This window comes from Podarcis bocagei (genome assembly GCF_964188305.1).
Source record: "Podarcis bocagei genome assembly, chromosome: 3".
NCBI lineage: Eukaryota > Metazoa > Chordata > Lepidosauria > Squamata > Lacertidae > Podarcis > Podarcis bocagei.
In genome coordinates, this window is record NC_138127.1 from 109464394 (window position 1) to 109482847 (window position 18454).

An 18454-nucleotide genomic window follows, 5' to 3' on the forward strand; every position below is an offset into this window, starting at 1 on the left:
GAGGGCGTCTTCGGTTATGGCTGGGAGACTTGTGGGTTGTGTTGCAACATGGACATGTGGAGAAGCAACCGCACGGTGGTCTTGCCACACGCTGGACACTGCCTGGAGCTCTCAAGTCCATGTTCTCAGGTGGGGGATTTGGTTAACACAATGAAGAAACAGCAAGGCACTGGGCTGCCATGAAGTCTCTCCATACAGCGTCTGATGCAAGCTGGTGCCCTCTGTGGCGGCCTGGGGCTCAGACTCGGAACCAGAGGAGTCTCAGTCCGCACCGGATCCTTTGCCTCAGGCATCATCTGAACCAAGTCTGGGTCCTGATCCTGAAGAGTCCCAGTCTGCACAGGTTGCCCTGCAACAAACACCAGCTGGGCCGAGTCAGGGGCCTGATCCTGCCCTGGCTCCAGATGCGGGGATGACCTCGTTGCCTCCAGCTGGGCCATCACTTACAGCTGCTCCACTACCGGTTGGGTCAGGGGAGGCTGAGGCGGCCTCTGGGTCTAGTCACCCACCGACGTCTCCCAAGCTGCAGAGACTCAGGTCTGGGAGAAGGAGAGACCTGAGTACTTGCAGGAGGAGTGCTCACCTTTGGGCGAAACAGAGAGGTGAGTTGCTGGGGGATCAGGACTGGCTGTTACCCCGACAGAGATAAAAGGACCCCACCCCAGGTTGCGGGAGCAACATTGCTGTATGTCAGATCCTGCCTGAGATCCTGTACCTGTCCTTGCCTGGTTTCCTGCCTCGTGTCCTGCCTTGGCCCTGTCGGACTGACACCTTCGGATTCTGGACCGGACCTGGACCGCGTTTCACAGGTTACCCCCAGGCCCAGTACACCCTCCAGGTATTATGGACTGCAATTCCTATCAGCCCCCCCATAGGTGTGGCCATTATAGTTCCAAACACATGAAGGTTTGGTAAGGATGGTCTGGTATGTACAGTGGTACCTCGGGTTACATACGCTTCAGGTTACAGACTCCGCTAACCCAGAAATAGTACCTCAGGTTAAGAAATAGGGTCTGGGGAGAAATCAAATTCGGTTCACGTTTCAAGCTGTGTCTATCAACTCTGCACTTTTCAAAACATTATGGGAACTGAAATACAGCCATCCATCGTTGTTAAAAAATGCATGTGTTAGAGGGAAGTACAGTAAAAGTAAGAGACAAGCGCATATTAGGACAAATTGCTTGCAAAACTTAGTCAAAACTGCCAAGGAAAAAGCATTGATCCAGAGAAATTTGCACGGAAACGTTGAGAAATTTTCATGAGGATTAAAGAAAGAAAACCCGCAAATTGCTGCAGAAATATTGCGAACCGGATTTAAGATAGGAAAAATGAGAAATGGAGAGAACCAATGTTGACAGATCCTTCCATCCCTTGTGCTAAGGCCATTGCCCACCCCCCCTGCTGTGGTTCATTACAGAAGTACCCCCTTGTTCCTTGCAACTGGGGGGGGGCATTTTTGGACTTCAGGGAAGCCCAAGGCTTTCACTAAATAATAAATTAATAAAAAAAAATTATTTATACCCCCCCTTCCCAGTTCAGAAAACCAGGCTCAGGGCGGCTAACAACAAATTTAAAACACTTAATTGATGCAACAAAAAACCAGCATAAAATACAGTATAAAACATGAATAACAATAAATTCAGAATTCAAAAATCAATTTAGGGGGGAAATTCATCCAATAAACATCAGATGATCGCCAGGGCTAGCTGACTAAATTTGTCCTATTTGGGCCAGCGAGGAGACCAGGGGAGAATTAGCTGTGGGGTCCCAGAGCGGGTAATCTTCATAAAAAGGGGAGGGGAATAAAAGATCAGACTAAGTTCAAATTGAAAGCCAGGTGGAATAGCTCTGTCTTACAGGCCCAATGGAAGGAGGTTAAATCCTGCAGGGCCCTGGTCTCATGGGACAGAGCAATCCACCAGGTGGGAGCCACCACTGAGAAGGCCCTGGCCCTGGTGGAGGATAGTCTGACTTCCTTAGGGCCCGGGACCTGTAAACTATGGTTATTCATGGACCTTAAGGTCCTCTGCGGGGCAGACCAGGAGAGGCGGTCCTGTAAAGGAGTCTATAGTCACCATCCACATCAAATATTTAAAGCACATTTAAGTAATATGGTTTTTCCCAAAGCCCTGGGAACCAGTGGCGTAGCGTGGGGGGTGCCGGGGGTGCCGGCGGCACCAGGCGCAACATCTGGGGGTTAGGGTTAGGGGGCGCAAATCCACGGGTTAGGGGGCGCAAATTACTTGCCTTGCCCCGGGTGCTGACAACCCACGCTACGCCACTGCTGGGAACTGTGCTTTGTTAATGGTTCTGGGAAGTGCAGTTCTGTGAGAGATAACCTACTTCTCCAGGATTTTTTTTGTGGGGATGGGGGTGGGAAACCTAAGCTAGATAAATCTGAACTGGACCTTTCAGAAGCCTTCATACAGATTGTTGACACGCCCCTGCCATGCACATTGAGAAAAACCTGAAATGGACAGATTTGCCCTACTCCCAAACATAACCTCCATTCAGAACGAGAAGGGGTTGGGGAGGAATGTGCCTTCCACACCCCACACCCCATTCACTCGCTCCCGTGGTGACGCTCACAAGCTGAAATACTCGGAGCAGAAAGGAAGAGGTAGGAGTTTCTTCGGAAGAAAGAGAAAAGAGGGAACGCGGTGTTCTCTAGCAGCAGCTGCTCTGCTAGAACACTGAGGAGAACGGGAGCCAGCCCAAGATGCAAGGACAAAAAAAAAAAAACCCCGGTACTCTCGTGCGCATGATGCTGCCAAAGAAGGCATGGAAAGGAAGCTGCCTTAGAGATGGCCAGGTCAGGCTCTGTGTCCCCCTGGCTCAGGAGTGCATCTTGACCAGCAGATGCTCTCCAGAATCTCAGGCCAAGAGAGATCCTTTGCACCAGGTCCTTTCAAATCACAGGTGTTGGGGGTTTAGACTGGCACCACCTGCATGCAAAGGAGGTGTTCTGCCAGCCTGTCCACATACCCAGGGGGGCCAGCTTTCGTTCCTGTAATCTGTGGGTGCACCCCCTGTCCAGGGCCAGATTTAGGCTGGATGAGGCCCTAAGCTCCTGAAGGTAATGGGGCCCTTTATATGTCCAGCTGTCCTTTGCCAACAACAAATTGTGTTGTTTTTTGTGTTGAATATATGCTATATGGAGCATCTTAAAAAGGAGAGACTAGACCACAGAGTCTAGGGCTTGCCGATCAGAAGGCGTTTCCGTGCGCTGCTCTGGTTCGCCAGAAGCGGCTTAGTCATGCTGGCCACAATGGATCCAAACTACAAGAAAGAAGATTCCACCTAAACATTAGGAAGAACTTCCTGACAGTAAGAGCTGTTTGACAGTGGAATTTGCTGCCAAGGAGTGTGGTGGAGTCTCCTTCTTTGGAGGTCTTTAAGCAGAGGCTTGACAACCATATGTCAGGAGTGCTGTGATGGTGTTTCCTGCTTGGCAGGGGGTTGGACTCGATGGCCCTTGTGGTCTCTTCCAACTCTATGATTCTATGATTCTATGACCCGGAAGCTGGACGCCGGCTCCCTCGGCCAGTAAAGCGAGATGAGCGCCGCAACCCCAGAGTCATTCACGACTGGACTTAACAGTCAGGGGTCCCTTCACTCTTTGGCTTTTATTTCTGGGTTAGCGGAGTCTGTAACCTGAAGCGTCTGTAACCCGAGGTACCACTGTATTAATTTTTCTCAAAAACAGGAGATTTCTCATGCCACACCCAGCTACATCCTTATAAGACAGCTTGCCTATTCCTGTCTTCCCATCTACACCAAAGGTGCCCAAACTTTTCCAGAGGCCTTCCCCCTTGGTTCCATGAATTCATCCCCTGCGCTCCCTACCCTACCTTATAAAAAGCATTATACAGTGGTATGTCGGGTAACATACGTTTCAGGTTACATACGCTTCAGGTTACAGACTCTGCTAACCCAGAAATAGTGCTTCAAGTTTAGAACTTTGCTTCAGGATGAGAACAGAAATCGTGCTCCGGAGGTGAGGCAGCAGCAGGAGGCCCCATTAGTTAAAGTGGTGCTTCAGGTTAAGAACAGTTTCAGGTTAAGAACGGACCTCCGGAACGAATTAAGTACTTAACCCAAGGTACCACTGTATAGGACAGCAGTTTGCATGACTCAATAAGGAAGATAGGAACACAATAAAATTCTAAGCAGCAAAAATGAATTGCGCATTTATTCAAAATCCTTCAAAAGCTCTTTGGTTAACTTCATTCAACGAAACACATCGATTGGACGAGCGACGCCAGCTTTTCAGTCTGATACAGGCAGCGACCAGTTGATGCGCATTCAATTGACATGCGGCCACAACCGCGCGCATCACCACACCCCAGAAGCGGCTACAAAAGGGGGCAGGGCAGGGGCAGGGTGAGGGCGGGGCCTAATGGGGAGGAGCAGGCTTGTGCACACTCCACCGATGCACTTGGGGGTCAGGAAGGCAACCCCTAAGCAAACAGTCGTTGCCTGCAGTCATTCACACCCCCAGCAGCCCCATTGCCTCTTAGTGACCCCCTAGGTAACTGCTGCAAGGCGAAGTACTGCCCACTTTGGGACCCCACTGATCTACACAGCCCTTGAATTAAGCTGATATTGGCGGCTGAAATCCCCCAAAAGGATGTTACCTTTTTTCTGTATGCCAGCTGCGAGAATATTGCTAGTGAAGAATTGGAAGAAACAAGATCGACCAACTATCGAAGAATGGCAGATGAAGATGATGGACTATATGAAACTTGCCGAACTGACCGGGAAACTCCGAGACCAGAGAGGAGAGACGGTGGAAGAAGTTTAAGGAATATTTGAAAAAAATATGTTAATATTTAAACCTTAAAATAGCTTTGGAAGTGGATATAGGCTGTAGGGTTAGAAGTAGAAGACAGGGTATTTTAAAATAGTATTATTTGTAAGTGATAAAATGTGAAGTTATTTTAAGTGTGATTAAAAAAAACCCCAAAGATGGTTAGAAATTATAATAAATAATAATAATAATAAATTTTATTTATATCCCGCCCTCCCCAGCCGAAGCCGGGCTCAGGGCGGCTAACAACACTAAAATAGTGTAACATTATAAAAACATCATAAGAATTAATTAAAATCAAAATTGATGGCAACCATAAACTAAAGTATTGTAAAGATTGCCAAAGGAGGGAGTCAGGCTGTGCCCTAACCAAAGGCCTGGTGGAACAGCTCTGTCTTGCAGGCCCTGCGGAAAGATGTCAAGTCCTGCAGGGCCCTTGTCTCTTGTGACAGAGCGTTCCACCAGGTTGGAGCCGCAGCCGAAAAAGCCCTGGCTCTAGTTGAGGCCAGCCTAACCTCTCTGTGGCCTGGGACCTTCAAGATGTTTTTATTTGAGGAACGTAAGTTCCTCTGTGGGGCATACCAGGAGAGGCGGTCCCGTAGATACGAGGGTCCTAGGCCGTGTAGGGCTTTGAAGGTTAAAACCAGCACCTTAAACCTGATCCTGTACTCCACCGGGAGCCAGTGCAGCTGGTATAGCACCGGATGAATGTGATCCCGCAGCGAAGACCCCGTAAGGAGTCTCGCTGCGGCATTCTGCACCCGCTGGAGTTTCTGGGTCAGTCTCAAGGGCAGCCCCACGTAGAGCGAGTTACAATAATCCAGTCTGGAGGTGACCGTCGCATGGATCACAGTGGCTAGGTCAGGGCGAGAGAGGTAAGGAGCCAACTGCTTAGCTTGGCGGAGATGAAAAAATGCCGCCTTTGTTATAGCTGCAATCTGCGCCTCCATGGAGAGGGAGGTATCGAAGATTACACCCAAACTCTTAACGGACGGTGCTGGCACTAATTGCACCCCCGCAAGAGATGGGAGTTGCCCCCTCAATCCCATATCGTCCCGTCCCAGCCAGAGGACCTCTGTCTTCGAAGGATTTAACTTCAACCGGCTCCCACGTAACCATCCAGCCACAGCTTCCAAGCATCTGATCAGTGTGTCTGGGGCCGAGTCAGGATGGCCATCCATCAACAGATAGAGTTGGGTGTCATCAGCGTACTGATGGCAGCCCAGCCCAAAACTCCGGACAAGCTGGGCGAGGGGGCGCATAAAGATGTTAAAAAGCATCGGGGAGAGAATTGCACCCTGAGGCACTCCACACACCAAGGAGTGGCGGGATGACAGTTCTCCCCCAAGCGCCACCCTCTGTCCCCGACCAGAGAGAAACGAGCGCAGCCATTGAAGGACTGTGCCCTGGATCCCCACGTCGGCGAGGCGGTGGTCCAGAAGTTCGTGATCGACCATGTCGAAAGCTGCTGACAGATCTAGAAGAATCAGCAGCCCCGACCCGCCTCGGTCCAGCTGTCTACGAAGATCATCTGTTAGGGCGACCAGAGCCGTCTCGGTCCCATGACCAGCGCGGAAGCCGGACTGGAATGGATCCAGAGCCGATGTTTCATCCAGAAACCTACCAAGCTGTTCAGCAACCGCTCTCTCAATCACCTTACCCAGGAATGGAAGATTCGAAACTGGGCGGTAATTGGATAGATCTAAGGGATCTAATGATGTTTTCTTTAAGAGCAGACGCACCACTGCCTCCTTCAGTTCGCCTGGGAATGTCCCGGTGCCAAGGGACAAATTGATGATATCCCCCAGGGGGGCCCGCACCTCGTCTGGACACGCTCTAATCAGCCAAGACGGGCACGGGTCGAGAGGACAAGTGGTGGGTTTTCCAGCTCGGAGGAATCTGTCCACATCGGCTGGGGATATCCGGTCAAAGTGGTCCAATACTGGACCCGAGGACAGTCGAGGGGCCTCCAGTTCCTTTATTGTATCCAAATTGGCAGGGAGGTCATGGCGGAGCGACAGGACCTTCTCCGCAAAAAAGCTCGCAAATGCCTCACAGCTGTGTGTCGAATTGTTATTTAAATTTGGTTGTCCTTCGAGGGACGTTAAAGACCGAATTACACTAAATAATTGTGCCGGGCGAGAGCTAGCGGATGCAATGGAGGCCGAGAAGTAGGACTTCTTAGCGGCCTTCACTGCCATCTCGTAGGTTTTCATAAAAACCCTATAAGATGTTCTTGAGGCTCCGTCACGGGCACCCCGCCATACTCGCTCTAGCCGTCTGAGGTCCCGCTTCATTTTCCGGAGCTCCTCAGTAAACCAGGGAGCCCGGTTTCTGCGGGGTCGCAGAGGGCGCTTAGGTGCGATCTCATTGATGGCTGCCAGGAGCTGGGTATTCCAGCCCTCAACAAGCTCAGTCAATGAGTCGCCAGGGGGAGAAAGGTCCCGCAAGGCTTGACGGAATCTATCAGGGTCCATCAGCCTCCGCGGGCGAGCCCAAATCGGCTCACCACCTAAGCAGGGTGGGGGTGGAACATCAATCCTGGCTTTCAGAGCATAGTGATCAGACCATGGCACCTTCATTGAAGGAAACATGATCACATCTATACCGACGCCAAAGATCAGATCCAGCGTGTGGCCTGCTTGATGTGTGGGGCCCGAAACAAACTGGGAGAGCCCTAGTGTCGCCAAGGAAGACACCAGGTCCAGAGCCTGTGAGGAGGGAGTGGCATCGGCATGGATGTTGAAGTCCCCCAATACCAATAGGTTAGGGAACTCCAAGGCCCAGCCGGCCACCACCTCCAGCAGGCCTGACAGGGTGGCTGCTGGTGCGCTAGGTGGCCGGTACACCAGCCAGACAGCCAAGCTCACCTCGGAGCCCCACAGTAGGCCAACACATTCAATGCCGGGGATCGATGGCGGTGGTAGAGCCCTGAAAGAACAATCTTCCCGGATTAATAGTGCCACCCCTCCCCCCCGGCCCACAGTCCGTGACTGGTGGAGGACGGAAAAACCCGGGGGCGCCATCTCTCGTAAGGTAACAGTATCCCCTTCACGCACCCAGGTCTCCGTCACACAAGCCAGGTCGACCCCCTGTGAGATGATGAAATCTCGCAGGGTGGCGGTTTTGTTGCCTATAGACCTGGCATTGCACAACACCAGTGACGGAGGTGAGTAATCCTTGCTCACCCTACCCTCGTCTCTCGGGATGGGGCGCAGATTGGAAGGGGTACGAGCATATCCGTATCTCGATCCCCTTCGCCTATGACATCTGCCCCCACCGCCATACCTCCCTCGCCCCTCCACAGTAGGTATATGTAACCACAGTAATATATGTAAATATATGTAACCTGCTAAAGATGAAGTAAAATGAAAATCAGATAGGGGGGACTTGGGGAAGCCCGATTAACAATGTTTAGAAAAATAAGGATAAGACAAGAATCTGTTCGTATTGTTTGTCTTTTCTGTTTGTGTTTTTTATCTGTGTCATAAATAAATAATTTTTTTGGAAAAAAATGAATTAAACTGACATTTATACGTCTCTGCTATGTACATCCCTGGCTCTGATGTCTACCTTTGGTACCGAACAGGACATATATTAATATCAGCTCAAGATATACATTGTGCCTCGCTTCCCTCACCACAGGCACGTGCTATAAATATATATATCACATGCAAACCGCACAGACACTCACTTTGTCTTCCTCTGTCTTGCAAAGGAATCAACGCTCAGCCACAGAACACAACGTGCTTCTGTCTCACGGTGACCAAAGACACCTGCAGACAGTGAAATTTCACAGGGTCTTGGGCCCAAAAACAGGCTAGGCTGGGCTGTGTGTAAGTTTTATTTTATTTTTTATCTTATATTCTGGCCGATCTGAAGCACGGTCACACAGACGAATGTCCCAGCCCTTTCAGAGGCACATGTGGAAAGGATTAGGGGATAGGATTTCGACAGAGGGTTCAGTCAGAGCCACTGATAATCCCCAGGACTCTTTGGAGAAGCCAGCAGACATCTGAGATGTGGTGGGTTTTCGTCTTGTAGTGTATGAATATATCAGATGCTGACAGACTACAAGCCCCATCAGGCTGGTGCTGATGGGAGTTGTAGTCCGTCGTGCACACCCCATGCGGCGCAGCAATAAAACTGCCAGCACTTGTGCAAAGCTAAAAAGCAGAGACATCACCTTGCCAACAAAGGCCTGTATTGTTAAAGCTATAGTTTCCCCAGTAGTGATGTATGGAAGTGAGAGCTGGACCATAAAGAAGGCTGACCGCCGAAGAATTGATACTTTTGAATTGTGGTGCTGGAGGAGACTCTTGAGAGTCCCATGAGACTGCAAGAAGATCAAACCTATCCATTTTGAAGGAAATCAGCCCTGAGTGCTCACTGGAAGGACAGATCCTGAAGTTGAGGCTCCAAGACTTTGGCCACCTCGTGAGAAGAGAAGACTCCCTGGGAAAGAGCCTGATGTTGGGGAAGATGGAGGGCACAAGGAGAAGGGGATGACAGAGGACAAGATGGTTGGACAGTGTTATTGAAGCTACCAGCATGAGTTTGACCAAACTGCAGGAGGCAGTGGAAGACAGGAGGGCCTGGCATGCTCTGGTCCAGGGGGTCACAAAGAGTCGGACACGACTAAACGACTAAACAACAACAAGCATGGTTTCAGATTGGATCGGGGCCTTGCGTTGAGATTCCTGCATTGCCGGGGGTTGGACCAAATGACCCCCTTTTATCATCACCTGAAGGGCCACAGGTCCCCGGCCCTTTGAATGCACAGCCCGGCTACCAGCCCACATGAGAGGCAAGTTTCTACAAATGGCAAAGTTCTTTTCCCTTGTATATAACCCATTCCTGCCTGGGGCAGGCTCATCGGTTGATTTCAGTCTCTTTCTGTTACTTGATTGATTGATTGATTGATTGATTGATTGCATTAATGCCCTACCTTTCTCCTCTAAGGCAGGCTTCTTCAACCTAGGCCCTCCAGATGTTTTGAGACTACATCCCTGACCTGCTAGCTAGGAGTCATGGGAGTTGTAGGCCAAAAAGATCTGGAGGGCCGAGGTTGAGGAAGCCTGCTCTAGGGAGCTCAAGGTGGCAAACATGGTAATAGTGATAATAATAATAATAATAATAATAATAATAATAATAATAATAATAAATAAATAAATAAATAAATGAAATATACTTTGAGTCCAGAGTGGATTTCATGCTCTTTATTCAGCTCATAGTGGTGAGGAGGAATGGAAGTTCCCCCAGAATGTCTGCTTTATATATTATTTACACAATGGGCCCCACGTGATTGGCTAATTCCAGGATTCACCTGTAGGCCAATCACTTCCACCTGGAGCTGGATTGGGTGGCTCCTGTGGACCAATCAGACTGGTGCATTCTGGGTCCTATTGTTCTAGGACCAATCAGACGGCTGCATTCTGAATCCTATTGTTCTAGAACCAATCAGACTGCTGCATTTTGGATCCTATTCAACTCAGTACATCATCATCATCATCATCATTTATTTATACCCCACCCATCAGGCTGGGTTTCCCCAGCCACTCTGTGCGGCTTCCAACGCAATATTAAAATACAATATCCTATTAAACATTAAAAGCTTCCCTAAACAGAGCTGCCTTCAGATGTCTTCTAAAAGTCTGGTAGTTGTTTATCTCTTTGACATCTGGTGGGAGGGCGTTCCACAGGGCAGGCGCCACCACCAAGAAGGCCCTCTGCCTGGTTCCCTGTAGCTTTGCTTCTCGCAGTGAGGGAACTGCCAGAAGGCCCTCAGTGCTGGACCTCAGCATCCGGGCAGAACGATGGGGGTGGAGACACTCCTTCAGATATACTGGACCGAGGCCATTCTCCCTCTCCTCATTTAATCCTCACAACAACCCTGTGAGGTAACTTAGGCTGAGAGTGGCAGTGAGCGGCTCCCGAGGTCACGCAGTTGAGCTTCATGGCCAAGTGAAGATTTGAACCCTGGTTGCCCAAGTCCTGGTCTAACACTCTAACCACTAGACAACACTGACCCCTTGTGCCTCCTGCACAAGATCTGCCTCTATGGCGAGATAAGGGGTGCTTCCAAACAAGTGAGTATTCTGGGATGGGTGCTCCTTACCCATGGGGTTTTTTGGGGGGGGGGGCAACATCCACAAGGCATTAAAATGCTAACCTGCAGAGGTCAAGACTAGCTGTGATGAGCATGTTCTATCTGCACTGTTCCTGAACACCAGCTCACCGGAAGCCACAGGAGGGGAAAGTTGCTCTTAGTGCTCGAAACCGGCTTGCAGGTTTACCACAGACATCTGGCCGGCTGCTGTGAGCACAGGCGGCTGGACTAGATGTGCCAGTGGTTTGATCCAGCAGCAAAAGGTTCTATTTAAGTTCTTGCATTCTTATGCAAAACAGACAGCCGCCCTGGACACAGAATTGACCTGCACCTCCATGGACAGCTGTGAGTCCAAAATGACTCCCAGGCTGCGCACTTGGTCCTTCAGAGGCACAGTTACCCCATTCAGGACCAGGGAGTCCCCCACACCTGCCCGCCTCCTGTCCCCCCAAGAACAGTACTTCCAACAGAGACAGCAAGTCAACACACCAAGGGAGGTTGTTTTCCCAAACGCTCCCTGTGCCTTGGGTGGTGGTTGTTGTTGTTTAGTCGTTGAGTCGTGTCCGCCTCTTCGTGACCCCCTGGACCAGAGCAGGCCCTCCTGTCTTCCACTGCCTCCCGCAGTTGGGTCAAACTCATGCTGGTAGCTTCGAGAACATGGTCCAACCATCTCGTCCTCTGTTGTCCCCGGGAGGGAATGTATTATTTTCAAAGCCAGGACTCAGCTCTAAAACCATGGGCACTTGCTGTGTAAAGTGCCTTTTGCATAACTAGCCCATCCCCTGAGTTTGGAACAGAGGAAAAGGGTTCCTGGACAAAGGACCATGGTGTGTAGCTATGGCAAGCCTGGCCAATGAGCAGGGATGATGGCCGTTATGGTCCAGCAATGTCTGAGGGGCACCCTGTTGGCTATCCCTGAAGTGCCCTGCTCGCTGCCAGCATGGTGTACTGCTTAAGAGCGGTAGTCTCATAATCTGGGGAACCGGGTTCGCTTCCCCGCTCCTCCAAATGCAGTTGCTGGGTGACCTTGGGCCAGTCACACTTCTCTGAAGTCTCTCAGCCCCACTCACCTCGCAGAGTGTTTGTTGTGGGGGAGGAAGGGAAAGGAGAATGTGAGCCACTTTGAGACTCCTTCGGGTAGTGATAAAGCGGGATATCAAATCCAAACTCCTCCTCCTCTTCCTGTTCCTCTTCTTCTTCTCTCCTTTGGGAAAGTGTTGCCCCAATGCCTGCTTTCTGGTCTCCATATAACCGTACCAGTGGTGTAGCGTGGGTTGTCAGCACCCGGGGCAAGGCAAGTAATTTGCGCCCCCTAACCCATGGATTTTAGTAGGGGCAGAGAGCAGCGAGTGCGAGCGCCCCCCCAGATGTTGCGCCCAGTGCGGCCGGCCCCCCTGCACCCCCACGCTACGCCACTGAACCGTACACACACCACCCAATAATAACAGCCTCGTTCCCCCCCCAATATGTGGGAAGGTACAGTGGTACCTCGGGTTACAGATGCTTCAGGTTATGCGTTTTCCGGTTGCGCACCGCACCATACCCGGAAGTACCAGAATGGGTTACATCTGGGTTTCAGCACTCGTGCATGCGCAGAACTGCTAAATTGCTCTTCGCGCATGCGCAGAAGTGGCGAATCGCGAGCCGCGCATGCGCAGACACTGTGCTACGGTTTGCGAACGCTGCGGGTTGAGAACGTGCCTCCCGCACGGATCACGTTCGCAACCCAAGGTTCCACTGTAAAAGGAATCAGGTTTCTAGATGCTGCAGGTTTAAAAGCAAAACAAGGGCCATTCCAGAAGACAAAAAGCATGCGCCTCAAGTGGCTGTCACCCTCTGTACCAGCACCACCCACTGCAAAATCTGATATTTCACTGCCAGGGGTGTGGCTGTGTGAGGATGCAGTTCCAGCTCTCCTTGCGCAGAAGCCACCTCTGTTTTCCCCGCCCTTTTTACTATCCCACCTCTCAAACATCAACAAATAATGTTTCCCAAATCTGCAAACAAAAAAACCCAACCCACCGTTCTGCACGCATGGCTGTGCAACCAAGTAGAAGGCAGGCCATTAAGGATAAATTAACGTCAGTGAGAAATGTGCCGCTTAAGGATTAGATTGCTGCAATGCACTCTGCGTGGGGCTTCCCTCGCGCTCCATCCAGAAGTTGCAGCGCTGTCGCCGACAGGAGGGAGACCTTGTCGGAATACAACACCTGCGCTCAGAGACCTGCACCGGTTGCCCAGTTTCTGCAGGGCAAAGTTCAAGGTGCTACTATTAGTATACAAAGCCCTTAACTGCTTGGAGCCAGTTTCGTTGCAGGATTGCATAACCCATATAGGCCCACTCAACTCTTGCGACCCACAGAACTGGCACCATTCTGGGTGCTGCGCAATATTCGATCCATGCTGGTAAGAAATTCATCTTTTAGTTAGTGTGGCATTGCCGAAACTCTGGAACTCCCCATCTACAAATGCCTTCACTGTATTTTTTCCAGGGCCTGCTTAAAACATTTCTAGTTACAGGTACCTGTACATAGCCGTGTTGGTCTGCCGTAGCTGAAACAAAATAAAAAATAATCCTTCCAGTAGCACCTTAGAGACCAACTAAGTTTGTTATTGGTATGAGCTTTCGTGTGCATGCCCACTTCTTCAGATACATGCATGCACACGAAAGCTCATACCAATAACAAACTTAGCTGGTCTCTAAGGTGCTACTGGAAGGAATTTTATTATTTTGTTAAAATGTTTCTGTTTAGGAAAGCCTATCCAAAGATGTAGAACCTGCACATGTCCTATCTCTTCTCAGCTACTGTTGATTTTAATCATCTTTTGAATGTTTTTACATACTTGGCTTTAACTGTTTTTTAACAAAAATATTTATGTTTTATTCTATATTTCTGTACACTGCTTAGCCCCGCCCCTACAAATAAGATACAAGTCTTCTCAAATAAATGATTTTTAAAAATCTGTCTGTTGCAGCATAAACAACCAAGAGTCTTGTGGCACCACCTTAAAAGCTAATAATTTCATGGTTAGGAAAGAGCCTACTTCACTAGGCTAGCCCTTGAAAGCTGTTGCCACGAGAAAATTTCATTTAGTCTCTAAAATGTGTCACAGCATATTGAAATTAAGATTTGTTTTTCAATGTATTTGATAGCGTTGTTTTTTCCTGGAATCAAGAGAGTTATAATTACATCGGGGGGAGTCTGGGTACTTCTGTTAAATGATAGATCTGTTGCATATGTTTATCTACGCAGCTGTAATTTTCATTATCTTTAAGTGCCACAAGAATCTTTTCTTCTTCTAAAAGTTTCATTCCAATATGAGAAAGCGGGGCCTGATCCAGGGAGGTCCAGTGCAGTTTGGGGCCTGATCCAGCGAGGCCCAGCACACTCCCCCCCCCCTTCTCCTTAGGGTAGTACAATCAGCCAAGCCTTGGAAAACCCTGTGCCACCCTGGGGAAACAAAGACATCAGCCACAAATCTGTCACCAGTGCCTCTCTGTTTCTGGCTAGGAGATTCTGCAATTGCTCTGTTTAAAGAAATTAAATCAAGACTAAATTTCTACCAGCTCAAAAAGCAACAACAACCAGCTTTAAAGAAACACAGATACTGCTGAAAACAACTAGATCCGTCGCAAGAGCCATCTTCCTTAGTGAACCTGTGGTTTAACTAAGGAGCTGGTTTTTTGCATTCTTCATTCTAGTGATACAATTTAAGATCCTTTCCACATGAGAGAATTGTAACCCAACACCACACACACACACACACACACACACACACACACACACACGTACATTGTCTGTGCTTTCCCAGAAGCGCACCTGGGCTGAAGCCATGTGATGAAAACAAAGGTGCCAAGACATCGCAACTTTCGCGCAAATACCCGCACAGCTCTTGAGAGCGCTCGCTCGAATGCGCAGCCTACGACATCTCCCAACATCGTTCCTAAAAGCCGGCAGCGCTTGGTTTTCAGGGTTGAAGCCTGACTGGCAAGCCAGAACATGCAGCAGCCCATGAGACAGGAGACTTGGGAGGGAGGAAGCCTTGAAATATGTGCCCCACGGCAGCAATCACTGTTCCTCGCCCAGCTGGCCACCTTGCCCTTCGGATCCCCACGCTGCCTATTTCTCTCAGCAGCCAGACTGGGCCTGAAAATGGGGAGCCTGGCACATCTGGGCACTAGCACATCTGGGGGTGGACAGACAGCTGGAAGCAACCCTTGCCACTGCCCCTGAACGTTTTGCCTCCTACCTTTCTGCCCACCTTCGAAGCCAGGGCTGTCTGGAGGGTTCCAAAGCACTGCTGCCTCTCACGCGAGGGTCCCGCTTCTCCTGGGCACCGGAGGGCAAGAGGTCAGGGCCGCAGCAGCTGCCTGGTTGTCCCTGTAGGCCCCATCCACTAAGCGCACCCTCCTTCCCCTCTCCTACTTCCTGGTTGCGCCTGCCCTGAAGCTATGTGCGAGTGTGTCAGCCGACTGCCAAAGCTGTAATATTCCTCCAAGCATGCAGAGAACCTGCCTTGGCAAGCAAGGCGAAGGCTTCTCCCCCCACCCTTTCTTTTCGCAACAGCTCTCTTGTTCGAAAAAGGTCGGGGAGACTCACCTGAGGTAGATCCGGGCTGATCTTTTTGCAGTTGGCTCTCTCTCTCTCTCTGCCTTCCAGGGAGATTTTCCTCCTACGAACCAGAGCAGGTGAACAGAACTTTTGAGCTGGCTGCCTAGGCAAATTGCTTGAGCTGAGTGGGAGGGATGATTCGGTCTGGCGGTGTGTTTTTCCTTCTCTCCCCCTCACTTTTTTCTTTCTTTCTTTTTCTAGTTTCTTTTTCTTTTTCGTACATCTAACCACTCCCCTATTTCTGTCTGCCCACTTCCTTAAAGAGCTCAGAGGAGGAGGAGTGTGTGTGTGTGTGAAACCAGGGCATGAATATTCTACAAGTGGGGACTACTTCCGTCATAACGGCAAGCAGACAAAACAAAAATCTTGGGTCTGCCTGTCCCAGAAAAGAAGGGAGATGTGGCCTGCGATGGGTTCTCTTTCGTGGAAGCAGCTTTTGTGGATGCAGCAGCGTGCAAGCTTTCGAGTCACACAAGAGTCTGCCAGCTACCAGATAAAGAATTCTGCGTAATACTGATGTTTGCACATTCTAATGGCCATAGGATAGTACCTTTGAACAGATCTCCTAGCAGTGACCCAAATTTAAAGCTTAAGCATGGCAAAACCAAAACCAAACCCTAGCAGTTTTAAAAAAAGGAATGGAGTTTCATTCTGAGCTAACATCTTCCAACCCTGACAATGGGTGGAGAAGGTATTCTTACTTGCAAAATAAGTGTGCCCCGTTCTCAGGATTGAGTAGCAGATCTGGAACAGAAGGAAAGCCTGGCTGCTGGACCAGACCAGTAGCCCATTATTTATTTTATTTATATTGTATTTATTAAATTTCTATACTGCCCCTCATCCGAGGATCACAGGGCGCTTTGCAATATAAAAACACAAGAACACTTATACCATCTAGCTTGCCACTCTCTTTTCACAGCGGCCAACTAGGAGCTTAGTTGCAGAGGGGAAAAAGAATGCTTTAACAGTTTTCAAAATGAATCAGATGCCGATGGAAACCTGCTCTTCTTTATTTGAAAAACATGAAGATTTAGAATGTTGACTCAGGGGAGAAGAGCGAGGTGCCTGGGCCAGTTTGTTTGGGTTTTCTTCTTTGCAGAAAAGTAGGCTCAAGGCCACAAGACTCCTTGTGGTTTTAGCTGCACGGCTTTTGAGAAAAGGCAATAGTTCAGTGGTGGAGGATCTTTTTTGCATGCAAAAGGTCCCGGGTTCAAACCTCTGCCTGAAACCCCTGAAAGTCACTGAGCTAGATGGATCAGGGGGTCTCACTTCCTATATTCCTATGTGTTGGGCTCCAGGCTTCAACCAACAAGAAACTGGTGGGTTCTGTGTCTTGAAAGTGCTAGAAATGAACAGTCTTTATCTCCCGGCCGCCACTACCCCTCAGTTACCAGCTTCACACCTAGACCAGCTCTGGGCGCCATGCTCAAATCCAGAGGACGCCACCTTGACAGCAGGATTTTTTTTTTTGCAAGCCTAGAGTGGGAGATGAGGCTCTCTGCCTTGCAAGTTAGATGTTCCCAGCTGGCCAGAAGGGGTTGAGGTGCTGCGTTTTCTCCAAAGAGCTTTGGAGGAATAACAGAGCCTGTTCCCTGTAGGTTTTGCCATGTTATGCTGGATCCGTATCCCGCTCTAAAAGGAAGCATTGGCATTGCAAAAATCTCCCCTGCAGCTTGGCTTTTAGAGAACTCGTGTAAGCGAACCAAGCCACATGGAGCAAGGGGAGTTCTGCTGAATCCAGCCTCTTCTTCAGAGCAGGTAACAGGCAAAGCTGGGAAACGCAGAGACTGCAAACAGCAGCTTCTCTTCCCCCACATCACAGCCCTCTGGTGACAACCAGCCTCTGGGACCCAATGGAACAAAAAAGTCAATTTGCAGCATTTTTCCTTTTCCCCCTCCAAGACCTCGAGAAACCTCTGAGCAAAGCTCCGCACATCACCACTTCCTCCTCGAAAAAGGCAAAACTAGGAAATATTGAAGAATGCTACCCAGCAACCCTAGAGCACTGGGGTAGGGAAGCGTTTATTCTCATTTCCCGTCACTTAAAAGCATGAACTTACTTTTAACAGGGTTCCCGTCCGTCTTTCAAACAAGCCACTGTTCCAAGTGATGCCTGTGGAAGGAGGCAGGTGAATTCTGAGGGATGTGATGGGGGACTTGGAAAGATTTCAGAGTTAAAAATAACAGCACAGAGAACACCCACACACCCATGGGTTCTTGTGCATGTGCTGCCACCACGTGGCCCTGAAGGGTAGATGCTGCGAATGAGAGAATGTGCGTACTTACATGAGAAGGCACCTTCCTGAATCCAAAAACCAAAGCCTCATTCTCAATGCATCAGGCTGCAAGTGGTACAAGGGCGTTGGTGTGACTGAATGCAACTCCTTTCAAAATGATTATGATGATACCAACACATCCCTGCAGTTAGAAAGCTAGCTTCTCAGGAACAATGGTACTAGCCTCACCGTCTCCCTGATAGTCTAGTTTTCTGTGTGTGAGGAACTGTTTCATATGGAAGGATGTCCCATCGTGTGAGCCTCTACTAGCTGGCTGAAGTGGCACAGTCTATGTCCCCCATAAATCTGAACAGAAGAGCGGTGATTCTTGAATGATTCGCACCCACCAGGATGTTCCTCTGCAAGGTGGTCCATTTGTGCAGTTGGAGGCCAGCAGATATCTTGCATGGTTCAGTTTGTCAAAGGCAAAAGCACCCTGGGATCGCCAAAATAACATGGGATGTGAAACACGAGAGCAGTCAAGTACAACATTCCTAGAGTGAACATGTTTACACATGGGGAGGAATGTTTGTCCAGCCAGCAGGTAAACTTCCTGTTTCCTTCTGGGCTGGGACATACTTCCTCTGCATGGGACTGGAGGTGGGCGTGGCCTCACCTGTGCAGGTAACGACAAAAGCACAGGGCA

At 49.6% G+C, this 18454-nt stretch overlaps 1 protein-coding gene across 7 annotated transcripts in view; it reads right to left on the reverse strand.

The window, feature by feature from the left end:
• PTK2B (protein tyrosine kinase 2 beta) overlaps positions 1-17739 on the reverse strand; it is a 119793-nt gene extending 102054 nt beyond the window's left edge. For 4 of the 7 annotated variants that reach the window (XM_081188452.1, XM_081188451.1, XM_081188450.1 and 1 more), the window contains exons 1-2: positions 17593-17739; positions 15521-15593 (exon numbers count right to left, since the gene is read on the reverse strand). The gene's annotated coding sequence lies outside the window, so the exon portion shown is untranslated. Of the gene's footprint in view, positions 1-15170; positions 15251-15520; positions 15760-17592 lie in introns of those variants that run through there. The other 3 variants (XM_081188448.1, XM_081188449.1, XM_081188447.1) reach the window with 3 other exon arrangements.
• Positions 17740-18454: the final 715 nt, after the last annotated feature.